This window comes from Leptonychotes weddellii, chromosome 10, assembly GCF_054177405.1.
Source record: "Leptonychotes weddellii isolate Sample4059 chromosome 10, ASM5417740v2, whole genome shotgun sequence".
NCBI lineage: Eukaryota > Metazoa > Chordata > Mammalia > Carnivora > Phocidae > Leptonychotes > Leptonychotes weddellii.
Genome location: NC_138378.1, coordinates 66,281,205 through 66,300,490, shown reverse-complemented (window position 1 = coordinate 66,300,490; position 19,286 = coordinate 66,281,205). Strand labels below are relative to the sequence as shown.

The following is a 19,286-nucleotide window of genomic DNA, read 5'->3' as shown; positions in this document are numbered from 1 at the left end:
GTAATTATGGACTTTTTAAAATGTGCATTATTTACTCGATAGTCTATCGTTTACATATGTAATTATGGACTTTAAAACATGTATTATTTACTCAGTCTGTAACAGCTCCTTGGGACAGAGTTGTTCTGGCCTATCGGGTAAACATGTAATTACAGAAATTTTTTAAATATGTATTATTTATCTGATAGTGCTGCTACAGATTATCACATCCATATGTAATCACAGATTTTTTTTAAAAAAATGGTTATTATTACTTTGTATAATGTTTCCACAAGTCAACTCAGAGATTTTCGGTTCGTGGATCAGTTATCGAAAACCATGCAGTGATTCCATCGTATTCCATGTTTGCTAGTACAGTGGTTTTTTGCAAGTCACCTAAGTAAATTTGCAAGTTTCCCAAAGAAGTTTAAGAACTGACCCCAAAAGAAACAAGTCACTTTGAGAGAAAGGATGCTTTTATAATAGTCTCTAGCTTAAGGTTCTGGCTTCCATTTTTCCATACTTATTGACATTACCATAGTATTTATTGTAAAAAGCCAGAACTTTTGTAACATATTTTGTTTCTTTAAAGCAGCATATCCCGCATGCATTTTACCTGTTGTCCTCTTTCGTATTAAATTATGCACAACCCCTTAGGATGACAATTTAAACTACTTGCCAATTTCTGTGGTGTAAATTCTCCCACCAAAACTGATTTCAAGCTACCAGAGGGATATCACTTAACTTGGACTATCACTTCATTACCAAACCATAATTGCAGATAGGAACCTATTTCAGCATACCACTGCCTTTTAGGCCATTTCAAGTTTCAATTATTGACTTGCGGTATCTGAACCTTATCTGTAGGAGACACTGAACAAGTGAGACACAAAAGCCCAATTGCTAAAGGCTCACATCATGTATTTAACACAGTGAGTTAATAAGAGACCCTGTAGTGACCTATTCCCCGGCTCAGAAAATGTTACAATCCTGAGTGGGTTACTCAGCACTTTGAGGATGGGAGGGCATTGTTTGGTGTGTTGAATAGGAAACCAATCTTGGGGTAAATTGAGGTGCACCTATGAAAATCAGTTTGGCAAGAATGTTCTAGAAGTGATTAAAGTATCAGATGGGTGATTGGGCTGGAGAACTTTAAGATCTATTCTAATCCTATGATGCTGTGTTTTGTGATTTAATAAATAAGTAAAGGTTAAATAGATCACCTTTCAAGAAGCCATCTGTAGTTCCACAGTTGTGTACTAGGAGATTTAATTGCCATTTTTACCTGAGTAATAAGTTGTAAGCTCAGCTGGGCAGCTCTGGAAGACCGAACCTTGAGAGGAATGTTGTAAAAATGAACTTCAGATACTGAAAATACCAAAACTAAGGATGTTACAGTGTGTCTTCTATTTTATTTTTGAGTTGTGCCTTTTATTTTAATAACAGACTTAAACATTGTTCTGCATTGAAATTTATTTTTTAAAAGATTTATTTGAGAGAGCATGCACATACACAAGGGGGCGGACGGGCAGAGGGAGAGCACAAGAAAAAAATCCTCAAGCAGACTCTGTGCCCAGCTCGGAGCCGGAAGTGGGGTTCGATCCCAGGACCCTGAGATCATGACCTGAACAGAAACCAAGAGTTGGCGGCTTAACCGACTGAGCCACCCTTGCACCCCCTGAATTGACATTTAAATTTCAGTTTGCCTTACTTGGTCCAGTTTTTTAAAAATCTGATTGAATATCTATAGATAAATCCTAAAGATGGGTAGTATATCTAGTGGTTAATTATTTTAAATACCTCTACTTTCAAATTTAGGGGAGAATAAACTGGTCCCCTTGTAGAGCTCAGACAGGGGATCAGCGCACATATACATGATAAATTCTCTACACAAGAGGCAATCATACTGTGTGGTCAGTTTAATAAACTGCCAGAGTGAGAGGGATTTCAAGTAATTCCATACAAAGGGAATGAGCTCTTATATACATTTGTCGAAGACGCTCATGAGATTTTGTGCTGTTTCACCACTCAAAACACCCTGCGGAAGGAAGGCAGGACCTTCCATACACACTAAATTTTAGTTGTGTGGAGCCTTTATCAAGACCTGGCACCATGGGTTGCCTACTTTCAGGGAGAGATTGTGTTCCCACATGTTTAAATCCCATGTAGCACAAAACACAAAATATACATGACATTGGAGTATCACACGGCCAACGGCTGACAAGAGCATGCCCGGAAGGGGGCAGGTGCTGCCTGCCAGGGGCTGCAATTTAATATCCTGCTATAAAGGCAATAGGAGGCTCCTGTTCATCTGAAACCTAGAACTTATAATAAAAACAGTGAACAATTCAAAATTGGCACGTTAGTCCTACTGGCTGTTTATGTGCCAGGATTTTTTTTTTTTTTTAACCGTGCCAGAGCCTCAAACTGTGTACAGTACCCTGAAACAATTGAGCGCTTCTTATGTGCAAGGTGGAATTATGAGTAGTGAGGGATTTACTATCTAGGAAATTGTTTTCTTTGTTTTAAGGAAATAAGGGTAATACATGTCCCGATGGCTATTTAGGGAAATCCCTTATTCTGGGTTTATTAAAAGGCTGAACTACATAATTTTATATAAAGTAAGACTTGCAACAATTACCAGTCTGAGGCACAGAAATGGGAAAGGTAAGCCAGAATTTCTAAACGTTCACTTCATCCAGGTGTACCTCACTTTAAACAATAAATGCATCCCAGGAGTGAAGTGAAAAGAAAATACTTATAAATTGAATCATATTTTAAATTAACTAGGGATATGGTTACTTAAAGGAGGCTTCAGCTGGTTCTTTAGTAATGTGGATGACCGATTTGCAATTTATCAGTTTATGAAATATGAATTTTCAGATGTCAAATTTTAAAGCAGAGTACATACATACATACATATATTTATATGTGGGTATATATACTTACAACGATATGTCCTTATAAATATTCTAAAAGTCACACAGTTAAAATCAAAATACAGCAAAGACATTAATGTTTAGCTTGATCCATATGGATTTTCTGGTTTTAAAGGAACATATAAAATATTTGTTTGAATACGGGTGTGTTAGAAAATGAAAACCAAAGGTTTCCAGAATTGCAGTTAGTTATCTGTGAAGTGGGAGTGCCGAGCAGTAAAACTCCGTGTCCACTTGGCTGCAACAATTAATATGGAGCTATTTTCAAGGTGGGATTATGGGCAATGGAACCTCTAGGGATGGGCTGTTTTGCCCATGCGTTAAATCCTCATTTTGTGTGAACTTAATGAAAAGATTGCAATATGTTCTGTCAATGGTTCCTAGAGCATGGAGATGTCTCTTTCTTTTTCCCCTGAGTAAATGTAGTGAGATTTGTGCTGCATTTTATGGATGGAAATGTAAAGAAAGTGTATGATTTTTACTTTGTTTAGAAGTCCTGAAGATAGACTTAAAATCATGTAGGGAAATGCAGTTGGTCTAAGGATGTAATATTGACTGGATGCACAATCAGTGGATTTGTAAACTTTGCTGTGTTTGGGGAAAACCTCTAACACTATAAAATATCAAGAAGAAAGAGTTGAGTTTTTCTATAGCATTTTAAATTAGGCATAGCTATTTTCAACAGAAGCTTGTTGGTCTGCTCTAAAAAAGTTTTTATTTATTATTCTAACTAATTTGAATTCACAAGTGTGGTGTGCTATAGCCAGAATAAAGACTTGCTTCGCACAGAAATGTTCAGATGCTGTAACACAGTCAAGCATATGCTTATCTTCTTTTGATAAAAGAGAGACTACTTGGGGATAGCAAATGCACAATATTGATCATAACAAAAAGCCCAGGGTAGAGTGGAAAGGAACAGAAACCAATAGGTGTACATGCCACGAGGTGCCCAGTCAGCCTTCAGGTGACCCTGGCACAGCCCGCATACCATCGGTCCATCAACGAGGAGGGTCTTGCTGGAGGTGAACTATGTGTGGACATCTGCCTGAAGCCAAAGGCCACCCAGGGGTATGCATGTAGTCAGGGTCCTCCCTTCCTTCACCCCTCCCCAGCCCATGGCTTAGACAGGACCAAATTTGTTTTTTCTCAGTATTGTTGAAAAATACCTCACCTTGGGATTCCTGGGGCCACAGAATATCCAGGGTCCTAGCAAACAACTCAGAGGCTCTTCATAATCTGCACCAGCGACCCAGTTACGTCACCAGTTTCTGTCCTTATGGGGAATCCAGACTCTGAAACTTTGAAATTAAGCAGCTCTTGATTCAGTAGACCAGAGTTCGTTTTTGTTCTTAACACCATGGAATTCTTTGGGTAGAAGGAGATCTTAAAGATAAGTCAAATCCCTTCGCTTTAAGGTGGAGAAAGCTAAGGCCCAGAAAACTGACCTGATCTGGCGGACTGTTGGCCAGTGGCCCAGCCATTGATGGAGCTCCATCCCAGGAGAAAGGAAACAACACAATTAAGCTAAATGTTAGGTGCTGTACACACGTTACCTCATTTCACCCTCACAAAACCCCTAAGAGGTGCTTATCTTTATCATCCCCATTCAGAGTAAAGTAAGTGAAATTTAGAACAGTTGACTAACTTGCCCCAAATCCTATACCTTTAGGACAGTTTGCGGAAAAATCCATTCACCGAAATGGCCAATTTACCCAATGGATTTGAAGAATGGTCAAATTGCTGAATTTACCAAGAACCTATTTCTTTAAACTATTATTTTTGCAGTAATTAATATTATCCTTATAGTTAAAGTTTTAGTCAATGGTTGGTTTTTACTTTGTCTTCATGGCAACATTTGTTTGGAATTTAAATTTGTATTAGTAACTGCTATAGATCAGATTGGTGGTCCTAACTCCATGGTCGTTATAAAATCCCTTCTGGGCATTTGCACATCCTTTCTACTGCTTATAATGGTCTCTGCTTTCACCCTGCATCTTCCTGCAAACTAGGACCGAGTCAACATAGCAAAGGGAAGTCATAAGCTTTCTGCATTTGATGAAATTTCTAGCAAACGGAGTTGCATGGGATGGTTCAACAGCCCAGGACAACATTTCCAAGATTTCATTTTGTTTAGTCTTAGGTTTAGCTTAGGTTTATTAGTTTGCCATAGCCATTTATGCCCCGCAGTCCCGCAGCTCATTCCTCAGCCAGACCAGCCAAATGGCTTTTCCTGTTTGTTTCACATCTCAAGCACTTTAAAAATGTTTAAACAACATGTCAAGCAATCCATTTAATTTATCTAGGAAGCACTCTGTGAATCAAAAAGGGGCAAAAAGCAATGGGCCCAATTAAATGAGTTGGATGACAGAAACTCATCCTCATGATTCATAGAAGTTCTTGAATTTAGAACAAGCACAACACTAGGAAGTGAAATAAATGAACTATAATTCCCCAAAGTCAGGGACCAATATGCTAAGAAAACATGGAGTACACTGAACTTTCAGAGCCTATCAACGAATGTAAAATGGCTGTGGCAAAAATAAAAATTAGGAGTTCAAACTAAAACTTTGAATTGGCCTCTCAAGCTGCCATGGTTACCTCACTCGGTGGCATCTGTGATAAGCTTTAGAGAAGCTTCATCCAAGGAAAGTGTTGATAAATCCATGATTTAGTAAATCGGTCATTCCACGAACTTTTTGATAGGGGAATTGGATTTTGGTGAAGAAATGGTTTTGGGGAAATAGCAATTCAAGGAATTAGTCCTTCAAAATTGTTGGGGTTTTTTGGAACACTGATATGCTTCTGATCACTGGATGATAAGGCATGGAAACCTGTCTGCTGACTCCAAAACTACCATTCTAACCTCCATAGCCTTTCCAATTAACCACATAATTGGATATAAAGTGGAAAGATTTTTTTGAAGTTCCTTAAAGCTAAAGAAATGAAATGTGGACTGAAAATTTTAGACCCGTGAAGAAGTTCCTTTGAAAAGTATTATAATAAGTATATTAAATCAAATGGCATAGTTGAGTTCAATGCAAATCCTGTACTATAGGTCCCAGTAGTAGAATGAGAGAGTGAGAAAGCGCTTTCCCTGATACCAAGAACCTTAATTTGAGCAAGACTCAAACATTTATATTCATATCATGTGGATCTGTCTGGCCACAGTTAATTTGAGCATGTCACTTTATTCCCTGTACAGAATATCTAAAGCTTTAAGGCAGATTCAGGGAGCCTTTTCTTCCTGAAACACAAACACTACACAACTCTCTCATTAACTGGAACTTTCACATCTGCACTGAAGTGAAAATAGAACCTAAAGCTCTGTCCTACTTCATGTATGTCAAATAGCACAGATTAGAGAAGGTATGTTTGACAATGGCATTTTATTCAGGCTTGAAAGGGAAAGAGTTGGACAAGTCATAAACCTGCATAACCATGCAATAAAAATAATTGCAATGATGTTTAAAAGACACACTAAAATGAATACTTGATAAAGGCAAAATTTTGCCTGGTACTCATTTGACTTCACCCCAACTTGTCACAACCATTGAAAAGGTATGTCTCTACAACTTTAGAGCTAAAACCACTTTCAAGTCGTCTGGAGCCACAGGTGGAACTGGGAGTGTGCTTCCAGGGGTGGGGGAAGAGAAATAATTATTTGGTAGTATTTTCAGGTTGAAAGGGTCTAGGTCAGTTCTGTTCACAGAAATATAATGTGAGCCACATATACATCTTTGAATTTTCCAGCTACATTTAAAAAAGTGCAGAACAGGTGAAGTTATTTTTAATGTGTATCTCCTTTAACCCCCAAAGTAACCAAAATATTAGTATTTTAGCCTTATAATCAATATAAAATTCTAATGAGCTATTTTACATGATTTGTACTAAGTCTTCAAAAGTCTGGTATGAATTTTACACTTACAGCACAACTCAATTTGGACTAACTACATTTCAAGCACTCAATAGCCACACGTGACTGGTAATTACTGTACTGGACAGCATGGGTCTAAAGCCACAGTCTCACTTGAAAAGGGAAGGTGCTTTGAAGATACTGGAATTGGGCGATTCCGTCTGGATTGTGGTTTGTTTATTGTTGACTCTGAACGTTAGACTGCTGGAGGCTATAGACCAAAAGAGCACAATTACAAGACCTCTGAACTCTGGGCTATAATGCGTACCCCCACTAATGTGCAATTCATATCGCCAAGTTGTAAAATGTTTGGGCTGTCCCCTGGTTTTCTACATATCTTCCTTTATATCTAAAGCCAAGTAGATAAGAAATAAAGGAACCCTCTCCTCTTCGCTGTACCCCAACTCTGGTCATCCTTAGTACTCTACTGTCCATCCACTGGATGCTCAAGAACTGCCATTCCTGAGTGTGGCTATTTGCCTTACATTTTGACACACAGGCTAGAGGTGTCTCTACTCCGACCCTCTGCGTAGGCAGCTCTCCTCATGATGCCCCGTGAACAGTACTGCTGCATCCCGACACCTCCACCACCTGTCTGACCCCTGATTGCTGTGTGGAGCCAACTTTGCTTTCACTGGCCCTTAAAACCCCCGAAGACCATCCTGGACTACCTCAAAGACCCAGACCCAATGTTCTTTCACCATGTTCCCATGGCAAACATTGTGAGCTCTTTTTTTTTTTTTTTTTTTTTAAAGATTTTATTTATTTATTCATGAGAGACAGAGAGAGAGAGAGGCAGAGGGAGAAGCAGGCTCCCAAGGAGCAGGGAGCCCGATGCGGGACTCCATCCCAGGACCCTGGGATCATGACCTGAGCCGAAGGCAGACGCTTAACCATCTGAGCCACCCAGGCGCCCACATTGTGAGCTCTTAAGCCACAGTATCTCCACTGTGGCTCCTACCCCAGTGTTACCACATCTACTTGTTGTCCCTCTCTTTGCCCCAACTAGTTGGTGACAAAAAGGGATCTCCTTTACCTTTGTAGTTACACTGCCCAGTACAGCACAGATGCTCAATAAACAATGAAATCTCGAACAGTATGTAGAAAATATAATCAAGGTCATTTATTCAAAGAATAACCTATTTAAAAGTATACGTCTGGGGCGCCTGGGTGGCTCAGTTGGTTAAGCGAATGCCTTTGGCTCAGGTCATGATCCTGGAGTCCCGGGATCGAGTCCTGCATTGGGCTCCCTGCTCGGCAGGGAGTCTGCTTCTCCCTCTGCCCCTCCCCCCTCTCATGTGCTCTCTTTCATTCTCTCTCTCTCAAATAAATAAATTAAAAAAAAAGTATACATCTGACATATTTTAGAGCAAAAATGAATGTAAAGTGTGACAGTTGCCTTTAAGCTCCAGGTGTTGCACTTGATGTTGAGGCTACATGATACTGTGGCCTCTCAGAGATGGCAGTGAAGTGATGGTGAAGATGAAGGCTTCTCAAAGCCCTCACCTAGGGTCAGTACCAAGCGGCTGGGAAAGTTAGTATAAAAGCAGACTCTGCAGGCGCCTGGGTGGCTCAGTCGTTAAGCGTCTGCCTTCAGCTCAGGCTATGATCCCAGGGTCCTGGGATCGAGCCCCGCACCGGGCTCCCTGCTCGGCAGGGAGTCTGCTTCTCCCTCTACCCTTCCCCCCTGCTCATGATCTCTCACTCTCTCTCAAATAAATAAATAAAACCTTAAAAAAAAAAAAAAAGCAGACTCTGATTCTGGTGGTCAGGGATATGGCCTCAGATTCTGCATTCCTACCAAACTCCCAAGTGCCACTTCTCATCCAAGGATCCCACTTCAAGTAGGAAAGGACTATGGCCTAGGAGTCAGGAGACCTGAAGTTTAACTCTGACTCCTATAATGTGGATGGGAGTCATTACTCTCAATACTGCCAGATGGGCTTGCTCAACTCTTAAATTGCCTGGGAGAAGAGAGGAGATGATTTCTGTGATCAATAAACTCTGCAATCTGCAATATCCTTAGTCTGGTCAGCCTGCAGGAGATGATAGGGACTACAGCAGTGATTCTCAGTTTGGGCTGCTCCTGAGAATCAGCTGGGGCTACTTTCAGAATGCTGATGCCCAGAATGCCACCCAAACCTATCACCTTGGAATCTCTGCAGGCAGGGGCCAGGCATCCGTATTTTTTAAACTCCCAGGACTGAGAACCACTAAAGTGCTACTAGCAGTCTGTGTTGATTATTAACTCAATTGACTGGTGTTAATGAGGTCAGAGATAAGCAGATGATGCTCCCCTGCCAGATAACTTTATTCTATTCCGTTGGCGGTACTTCCACGCCATTGTTGGTGCAAATACTAAACACCAAAAAGGCAACACCAAACACAGGCCTTGATGTGTGTAATTGTGCACAGAAGTAAAGCCCTACCGATACCCTAAAGAATCATCAGCCAAACTTCCCAACTTTCGCAGTCACCCCCTTTACTCACGAGATCAAAATGAAAACGGGATTTTTTTCCAATAGGAAAAGAGTAAAACCAGCCTCCAAGAAGCCACTGGATATTTTTACCTTGCTAGTGCAGTCCTGTCCGATGTTCTTTTTAAATTAGTTTTTAAATTTGAAATTTTTATTTAATTTAATTAATTTATTTATTTTTAAATTATTTATTTGACAGAGAGAGACACAGCAAGAGAGTGAACACAAGCAGGGGGAGTGGGAGAGGGAGAAGCAGGCCTCCCGCTGAGCAGGGAGCCCCATGCGGGACTCGATCCCAGGACCCCGGGATCATGACCTGAGCTGAAGGCAGACGCTTAACGACTGAGCCACTCAGGCGCCCCTAAATTTGAATATTTTAAATGAAAAACACTTTAAAACCATACTTTGTCAGTTAAAAAAAAAATCCTTTCTAATTCTCATCACATCTTTTTGGGCTAGGTTAAGAGAGAAACATCCAAACTTCTAGCCTCTACTTTTAAGATATCTTAGTTTCAAACTTGTTGGTGTCTTTATTTACTTTTTTTTTAAATTGGCTGAAGTAAGAAAGAAAAAAAGAATTAGACTCTTTTGTTCAACTCAAATAATGAGTTGCTTTGTAGCACAGCAGTAGACTTCGTCACTAAAATACTGATTTTTTCCCCCTTGAATTAGTTTTTGCTTTGGTCAAAATATGCTGTTCATGATTTTCAAAAAAAAAAAAAAGATTATTTGTTTAACAAATTTATCAACAAATAGCTAAAGAGTACACATGACAACCAAAACATTCTCTGATTTGCGAGGCAAAAATATATGATGTCCTGTTATCTTCAAAGGCCTGAGAACCTGTCTGAGGAGATTAAACTCACATTCTATGAAAAAGATAGCTAAAATTATGAACAACAACAACAAAAAATAAAAGCAAAACAGTAGCTTTAAAGTGTTCAGAGAGATCCCTCACTTCCAGCTGGGATGGGCTATTGCAAGGCTAAACAGAGACAGGAAAGATTTTACCTGAACCTTGAAGGATGAGCAGAGATTAGATCATTAGTCCAGAAAAAGAAAATCTATGAGCAAGAGCATGAAGAAAGGAAAGCATAAGATGGGCTTAAAAATAGTAGGGACAAGTAAAGAGATTAATGAGACAAGAGTGTTTGACCTGGATCAGGTGAAAAGTTCCACATCATCCAGGCTTAGATTGAAAGGGTTAAGGACTATGTACTAAGCAAAAACATAGGCAAATTGGATTAGTTCTTCTGTTCTCAGCGACAGGGTAAAGCTAATAAAGCTAAATTGGTGTACGAGTTGACAAAGGTAAGGTGATAAGGGGCCATGATGAATGTACCTAAAGGCTAGACTAGGGATTTTTATTTTTAGATTTTCCTCTAGGTAATGGGAAATTGACAAAGACTTTTGTCTGTTTGCTTGCTTACTTGTCTGTTTTAAATAACGCAGTAAAAGTCATGTTTTCAGGAAGACAAACTTTGAAACCATATACAGCACAACTTGTAGCAATAGAAAGGGAGGTATCAGAGAAATTATGGAGGAATGATAAAAAGTAGGACTTGCTGACGAATAAACCTGAGAGGTGCCTGGTGCTCCACACATAAACTCCCAACACTCACTCCTTCACGCCGAAGCCTGCTTGCTGTGACTACATGTGATCTCCGCTTGAGGTCTTCAGCCTGGTTGAGAGGAGTTGCGTGGCCCACGTGAAGGACCAGCCGGAAGTGCCAGAGAGCAGAGAGACGATACTCCTAGAAACAGCCTAAACCAATAGAATGGGATGTGATGGATAAATGCTACAGATTCCTCACCCCTCTACTGGAATAATTCTTCATTCTACACTGTCCCTCAGAGTGCCCCAGTGGGATTAAACTTGAGTTCCCTGGTAGCAGTGTGCGTGATGATGCGCCATTTCTTGTCTTTCTTTGACTCCTTATCTCCTTTTCCCACTCCCTCATCAGCATTTCTTGGTATCACTCGCTAATACACTTGTGGCACTCGTATCCCTGCCTTGGTGTTGATTGCAGAGGAACCTAAATTAACAGTTAAGAAGAAAGTAGCCTTAAAAATTAGGCAGAATGATGCCCCCCTCCCAAAGATGTTCACGTCCTAATCCCAAGAATCTGTGAATGTGATACCTTCTGTGGCAAAGGGAACTTTGCAAATATCCACGAAATGGGGACTAGCCAGATGTGCCCAATCCAATCACATGGATTCTTACAAGCAGAGAACTGTTCCCAACTGCGGTTAGAGAAGTGACAATGGAAGGGGGCGCCTGGGTGGCTCAGTCCTTGAGCGTCTGCCTTCGGCTCAGGTCATGGGGGGGTCCTGGAATCGAGCCCCGCATCGGGCTCCCTGCTCGGCGGGAGGCCCGCTTCTCCCTCTCCCACTCCCCCCTGCTTGTGTTCCCTCTCTCGCTGTGTCTCTCTCTGTCAAATAAATAAAATCTTTAAAAAAAAAAAAAAAGAAGTGACAATGGAAGAACAGTCAGAAAGATGCAACATTGCTGGCTTTGAAGATGGAGAAAGGGAGCCATGAGCCAAGGAATGTGAGTGGCCCGTAGAAACTGGAAAAGGCAAGGAAATGGATTTTCCCCCAGAGCCCTTAGAAAGGAATGCAACTCTCCAGACACCTTGAGTGTAGCCCAGTGAGACCCATGTCAGAGCTTCAACCTATAGAACTGTAAGATAATAAATCTGAGTCGTCCTAAGCAATGAAGTTGATAGTAAGTTTTAGTAACGGCAATAGAAAATTTACACATTATTTTTAAGTTACAGGCTACTGAAATTTTGAGGTAGTCCTAAAAAGTGAAATAAAACAGAAGACATTGACTTTTTTAAGAGATGCTGGTTTGAATGTTCATTATGTTGAGTTCTGTGTGTGTTCTTGATCGTATGATATTCTTAGATATTCACAGAGCCTCTTTCTTTGACTAATCATGAGAAGGGGAAAGATGTTTGATATTTGTTGTGTTTTGTTTTAGCCAGGAAGTTATTGTCACTTAGTCAGTTCTATTAAATTGTACTTGATGCCTTCGAGAAGATATAATTTTCAAAATGTGTCGGTAATGGGGAAATGCTGGAAATTGATAACAAAATACCATTGCCAAACACACTCTTTCCAGTGCTCAGTTTCACCTGGGCTATATTTAGAAGCTTTCATTTGGAAAGGATGCTTTCCGTGACAAATGTGTTATATGAGTATATTCTTTGAATTTAAAAATGTCATTGAGTTGCGGCAACACACACACAAGGGCTCGAAGTATGAATTTTGACACATTAATTCAGAGCAACTTAAAGTAGCTTCCAGCGCATTGTTCAAAATACGTCATCCTGGACACACAGTTTTATTTGTGCCTGTAGTTCTTGCTTTCAAATGCCACACCATTGGAAGATTATGAATGTTTCACTATATCCTAATCCTGTAGTTTCATTGGGTTACTCCATTTTTAGCAGCCCCTGCCTTTTCCCACTCTGTCTGTCCCATCTCTGCAGCCACATCCAATCCTCACCCCACCCCACAAAACATGTGCAATAGGGACACGATTGAATATTAAAAAACTCTAAGCCGCTGGTGTGCTGGGTTTGGCAAGAGAGTTGTGTCTGCTGCCTCTATACAGAGTTCTGGGGTGATACCCACACCTCCACCTAACCTCCTTCACATAAAGCCTACCTACTTTCTGATTCATCTTCTGCCTGGTTCTGGCTTGTACGCTGGTACTCATGGAGCTCAGTGGTGACCCAGGCTGGGGCCTCGGTGGCTCAGCCAAGTTCCTCCAGCCTCTTACCCTGACAAGATTTTGCTTCCACTAGCTCTTCTGCTAACTGGCACAGAGCTTAGCTTTCTGGTATGTGCATCTGGAAGCCCAGCGATGATGGGCACTGCTGCTTCTTTGAGGCCCTGCCTTTCCTTGATGCAGATTCCACTGATTTGGGTTAGACTTGCTTTGTGGCCTTGGTTGTTTACACTGCTGCATCCTCTGAGGTGAGTAGATGTGAATATGGGGAAAGGATCCTTTCTGCTGCCCCACGTTGTTTTCCACAGCCTCTGACTCATGACGCGCGCACCACCACCACCAGCCCCCCCTCCCCCCCGCCCCGGCTCCAAGCACAGAGCATACCTCCAAGCCACCTTAATTAAATTAAACTCTTAGTGTTTTTTTTAAAGCCTTATCTATCTGCAGACTGTCAAAGCCACATGTTTTGCTTTTACTTCCCCCTTGCTCACAATATACCATTCATAATAAAAATAAGCTCTTGCCAAACAAATTTTAAATAACTCACTTTATATATATACATTACAAGGATAAAGCCAATCATCTTTTTACCTATTATAGAAACAGTTCAGTCACTTCAGTGACAGGATAGGACAATAAATGTTGCTGCTCTCTCTGGTGGGCAATGTAGTCCAGTGTTTCAGAGAGGGATCTGCTTAGAGCACATCCTCTAACTGCAGATATGACAGCAAATGCACAGCACCCCCGCCCCCAAAAAAGAAAACAAATTCCTCTAAATACCAAGATAATTTGTAGAAGGGCTATATGGTTACAAAAGCATTTTGGCAGGGCTTAAGAAAATGAAATCAGGGAGAAAGCAAGTGCAAAAGACATTGAATTTCAAGTAAGAATGGGCGCAAACACTTTAAAGCCAAAAATAATCTGTGTACCCTGGAGCTTGGGGACCGACCGTCTGCCTCAGCAGATCACAATCCTATAGCCATGTGTCCCCAAACGACTAAAAAAGATGATTCAAGAGGATTACCTATTGGTATAGGCTTTTAATGCTGACAAATGTGGTGAGTTTTATAGACAGGTGCCCTCCACGGCTTTTATTTGCAATGGAGTTTTTAATGTAGTTAATGCTATTTTAATTCCATTTCTACTAAGATCCTATTTTCTCAGAGACTTGGGCTTGCAAACCAAGGATTTACCAACCATAGTACCTTTCAGGAATGTCATTCTGAGCCATTCTTGTTGGAAATTATCTGCGACGGTATTTTCCACCCTCTTCTTCCTTCTTTGCCCTTCCACAATCTTGCCTTTGATTCCTAACCCCTGATCAGTTCTACCCACCCGAAGGTCATCAATGATCTCCTCTTTTCCAAATTCAGTGGACTCTCTATTCAGGGGACCAAAGCTTTGATTTTGAAACTATCAGGCTTCCTTGAACCCTTTTTAGCCTTAATTTTAGAGATATAAAAGAAATATCCTCATTCTCCTATTTTTAGCTGTAGAATAATTCTTGGGTTTAAGTACATTTTTGTTTTTGATTTCATTTTAATAAATGTTTACGAATTATTCAATCCAAAAACCTCTACCAGAAAGTACTACTTCTTTTGTGACATAGCTGACAGAAGAACACCAAGTTTTGAACGAAGTTCCACATGAAAGAAACAATCTATACAACTCCTAATCTGGCATAGGATTAGGAGTATAAACTTTGCAAGCATCTTAAGCAGTTTTCCCAGCATTCTTGACATACTGATTACCAAACAGTGAGATTAATCATAGATGATACCCATTCTATCAGGATTCCAGCTACCTTGGAATGTTCTAGAAATTTCAGGAAGGTCAAGGAAGAAGAAACACACCGGGGATTTAATAATGCAAATTTTAGACTGATTTCTAACATATACTGATCACAGATGTGTGCCTCATTGGGGCCTAATATTCACATTTTCTGGTAGGCAAAGTCTAGGCTTGGACTGCCTACAAGAGCTATTCCTAGCCTGCAAGTTATGAAAATCATCACTGGAAGTCTAAATATCATGTGTTAAATTTGACCGTCACTCAAATGCACACAGAAGAATAAGAGGGTCAGGGTGCTAGCTACTAATGAGAAGGATGTTGATTTTAAATCTGTAATGTGTATATTTATATGTACTTTTCCATTTGGCGTCTCTCTTGGAGATAGTGTTTCTAATTGGATATTTTTGTGTATGTTGCAAAATAATCAGATAACATTTTGCATCCCCAAACCATATACAGTTATGGTATTGAATTTTCTTTTCTCTATAAAAGGGTTTATTTAACCTCTTTAGTTAAAAATAATTTAAGGCCATGATGAATATTGATTAACCTTGGGAACCAAAGAGTAAACATAAAAACAATTCCGTACTCTAAGTTCAGGTTTAACAATGTGCTAATAGCCCATAATGAAGATAGCAGCCATCAGTTAATCAACCCATTAAGTTGGGATCAGAAGTGTCAACTCAAGTGCAGTCTACTAATTTACTGACCCTTAATGGGTCAGCAAGATCTATAACCCAAAGACTGACCTTTCTGCTTCTGTTAAAGTCACTTTGGAGGCCAATTCACTTCTTTCCATGATTATGATCTCTGACCTGGTATGGGCAGGAAGTCAACGTAAAATCCATTTATGAGAATGTGCTTGGGGTTACTGAGTAATGGAATCGGAAGCTAACTAGTGAGTTAAGTGTCCGGGTAGAAGCTCTTTATGGAAGCACCAACTTTGTTTTTCTAATGTCCACAAAAGTGTGAAAATAGACATGTACAATCTTAAGTGAGAACTTCTGACTCCAGTAAGTTCTAGGTTCTTGAGTTAGCTAAGTCTTTCCACCCACTCTCCTTCCTCTATTGATCTGAGTGAATTTCAGTTTTTTGAAATGTCAACAGGTTAAAAAGAACTGAGTAGCAAGATGGCAAGTTATAGGGCTATGCCTGCCCCAAAATTGCAAAGTAAGTATTGCTTTATTAAAGATGTAGTGGGTTGGATAGAAAGTTGCTTTAGTGATCAACAAGCAAAAAATGGATATCATTTGGCTAATCCTCATAAATAAGCATCAGTTACCTAGTGTGCTACTTTTAAGGGGGAGGAGAGAAAAGGTAGAACACCTTCCTCTACTTGGGCCTTTGAGAGGGTATAACAAAAATTATGAATAAAAAATTCATTCACTTGAATTGTATCTGTATAGAAAAGATAGAATAATTGCTATGATAAAACAAGAGGTTTTTTGTTGTTTTTTTTAAACATCAGCATTTTCCTTCTCAGGTAATAAAGCGATTTATTTTACTACAAATTACAATGTCCATTAGCAACCTGTCAGGCGTATGATGTCAGAGACTCAAAAGGATGTGTGCAAGAGATGCAACTGGGCTTGGTTCTGATGCCCTGGTCCCCAGCCAAGCCTGTGCCTCGGCTGCTTAATTAAATGCTACCAACTCCAGTCCTGCTCTGACAGTGTCTGGCTGTGGCGTTCCCCCCAACAGGACACAAACATAAAATATGAGGTATTAACTGAGAATTCTGAAAAGGGGAAGCAAGAAAAAAAGAAAACTACTAAATGCACTAAACATTTTTTTAAAAAGTTTTATTGAAAGAAAAACTTAGATTAACTTGAAGACCTAAAGATTTGTTTTTCGCTCTACAAAGGAAATGTGTCAGTTGCATGCCAATTATGCTCAAAGGATTCCCGCAAAGGAAACCATCTTTCCTGGGAGAATAGAAAGCTTCCTCTGTTGTTGGTGACATTGCCCCCCCCACCCCATTTGTTGCCTTTGTTTTCCTCCCCTGTCATTAGCCAACCTCCCAGTACCGCCGTGCCAACCTTAGCACAAAGACACTCTAAAAGCCTCTGTAGGAGGGAGAGAGTTCCATCCTACGGGAAAAAAGTGAACCCTGGGGCCAAAAAGATGAGGAAAGATTTAGCCTTTGGAAAAGCTCTCACAGACGTGGGTGGCTTTGGCAAGTTCAAGTTCAGCCTTTAGACATGACCTCTTGCACAGGTTCTCAACCTTAAGGCCGGCCAGAGAGAAGCAAGGAGGGGAGGTGGACAGGAAGGAGAGAGAGAAAGGTCGCGGGGATGGAGGGCAGGAAAGAGAGGGCGTACGAGGAGGAGGCTGCGAAGGAGGCCGCTAGACCCCGAGGACCGAAGGCCGTGGCCCTTCCCGGGGCTCCGTCTCTCAGTAACCATCCCCGCCCTCCGCACGGGCACAGCCCGCCGGGTCACTGCCCCGCCCCACCTCCCGGGCTGCGGCGCGCTCCGCCCGGGTCCTAGAACCGGAGGCGCCAGGGAGCACGCCCAGGGGTCACCAGCTGGGCTGACCCCGCGAGGCGACAGCCACATGGAGGGGGTCCCGCTCTCCTCGCCGCTCCGCTGCCCCCACCCCTTCCCCATGGCTGCAGTAGCAGCAGAAGCAGCAGCAGCAAAGGAACAGAGCCGCAGCGTCACCGAAATCCACACAGAGCCCAGCTGCGCCGGGGGCAGGGGGAGGGGGCTGGGGCGACTGCAGGGGGAGTGGCGGGGGCGGGGGGGCGCCGGGGGGCCGGCGGGGGCGGGGGCGGGGTGGCGGCGGGGGCGGCGCGCGTGGCGGCCGCGCCCCGGGCCCGCGGCCGGCGTCACTTACCCGGCCAGGGCGCGGGGGCAGCTCGGCCGACTCCTCGGGGGCCGCGGCGGCTCGGGGCCGGCGGTCCGCGCAGCCCGGGCGCTGCCAAATGTAAACAATCCGCCATGATTTCTTTGTTTAGCTAATTGAACCTGCCGCCGTCTGGAGTCCCAGGCGCTCCCTCTCTCCCTTCTCTCCCCTTCCCCCCCTTGCGCTCTCTTTTATTTATTTATTTGTCTTCCCCCCCCGCTCCTCAGTCTTTCCCTCTTTCTTTGGTCTTAGTAGCTGCTTTTAATGGAAGTCGAGGCAGTTGGGTAGTTGGTGCAGGGAGTGCGGTGGTGGTTTTTATAAATACAGGTAAAATAATACCCAAATCTCAGGCTGAGGTGCAATTTCTGAAAGAGGAGGAGGGTGTTTCTCTCTTTCCCTCCCTCTCCTTTCCGGCAACCCCCCACTTATTAGATTCTCCGTGGAAAGTGCCAGACAAATGTGGCGCAACTTCTCAGTCACCTTTCCTTTCCGCCGAACTCTCTCGTACCCAAGTTCGCAGGCGGATTTTGGACTCTGCAGAAGCGCTAGGTTCTTGGTTTACTTTGAAAACCTCAAGTATAAGTGACGTCCGACTGCCTAAAGGCGTGCAGAATAGTCTCCACCACCCCAGGGGAGGAATAATCATAATACAGAGTGCCCATCGGGGGAGGATGACCTATTGGCGTCGATTCACCTCCTTCTTTAAGAAAACAGGGGTATTACACACACACACACACACACACACACACACACGCATCCCAGAAGAGTGGGGCATTTCAGCCTCTCCTTTGAGTAAATTAGTGGTACTTACTGTTGCACAAATATTTGGGGGCGGGGTGGTGGTGTAGACTCTGAACATATATATGGGCTTTAAAAGTTGTAGGAAATATTTAGGTCCTGGCGGGAAGGAAGGCTCAGCACCCCTTTCCTATGTGTTTCTGTGGGTAGAAATCCATTCGATCACGAGTTTTCACTGTAGTTAATGCAAGCATCATTTAAGTTCTGTTCTAGGTGGATTTATGATGAGACTCAGTGTAATCCAAGACAGAAAAAGTCTAGGGTTATGGCTTCATTTATTTAAAAAACTACTTCTTCAGTTTCACTTCTATTTATAACCACCATATGGATGGCACCAAAAATGATTCAATATTTTAATTCATAAAGAGGATTGAAAGGCATCTACATCTTACAGTGAAACTGTCTCTTAAGTTATCATCAGAATTAATCTCATTAAAAGAAGTTATGGCCTTACCTGTGCTTATTCTGTGTGGGGAGAGCACTATTGAATAAAAAAGTAATGTCATCCTTAGAAGTCTGGACAACTGTTTACAGGTTACATAATATATTGATTATACGTGTAAAAGGACCACCTGATCCAATTGAAGAGAACTAAACTAACGAGTATTTGCACTATAGGCCAGTCACTGTGGTGTTTTTTACCACTAGGTCAATGAATAACTAGGAGTTCAAGCATTCTGATTATATATAAAGAGAAAAGAGAAAGGAATTGTATTGCCAAGCAATGGGAATGACCTCCATCAAACCCCCTATTTACACATGGCTTTAGTCTGTTCCCTCACAAAAGTTCAACAGAAGTTATG

The 19,286-nt window shown here is 41.8% G+C and overlaps 1 long non-coding RNA gene across 1 annotated transcript in view; it reads right to left on the bottom strand.

Annotated features, from left to right (window-relative positions):
- LOC115938625 (uncharacterized) overlaps nt 1–17,853 on the bottom strand; it is a 547,961-nt gene extending 530,108 nt beyond the window's left edge. Inside the window, exon 1 of the long non-coding RNA XR_014149294.1 lies at nt 17,677–17,853. This is a non-coding gene — a long non-coding RNA (uncharacterized LOC115938625). The remainder of the gene's footprint in view (nt 1–17,676) is intronic.
- Nucleotides 17,854–19,286: the final 1,433 nt, after the last annotated feature.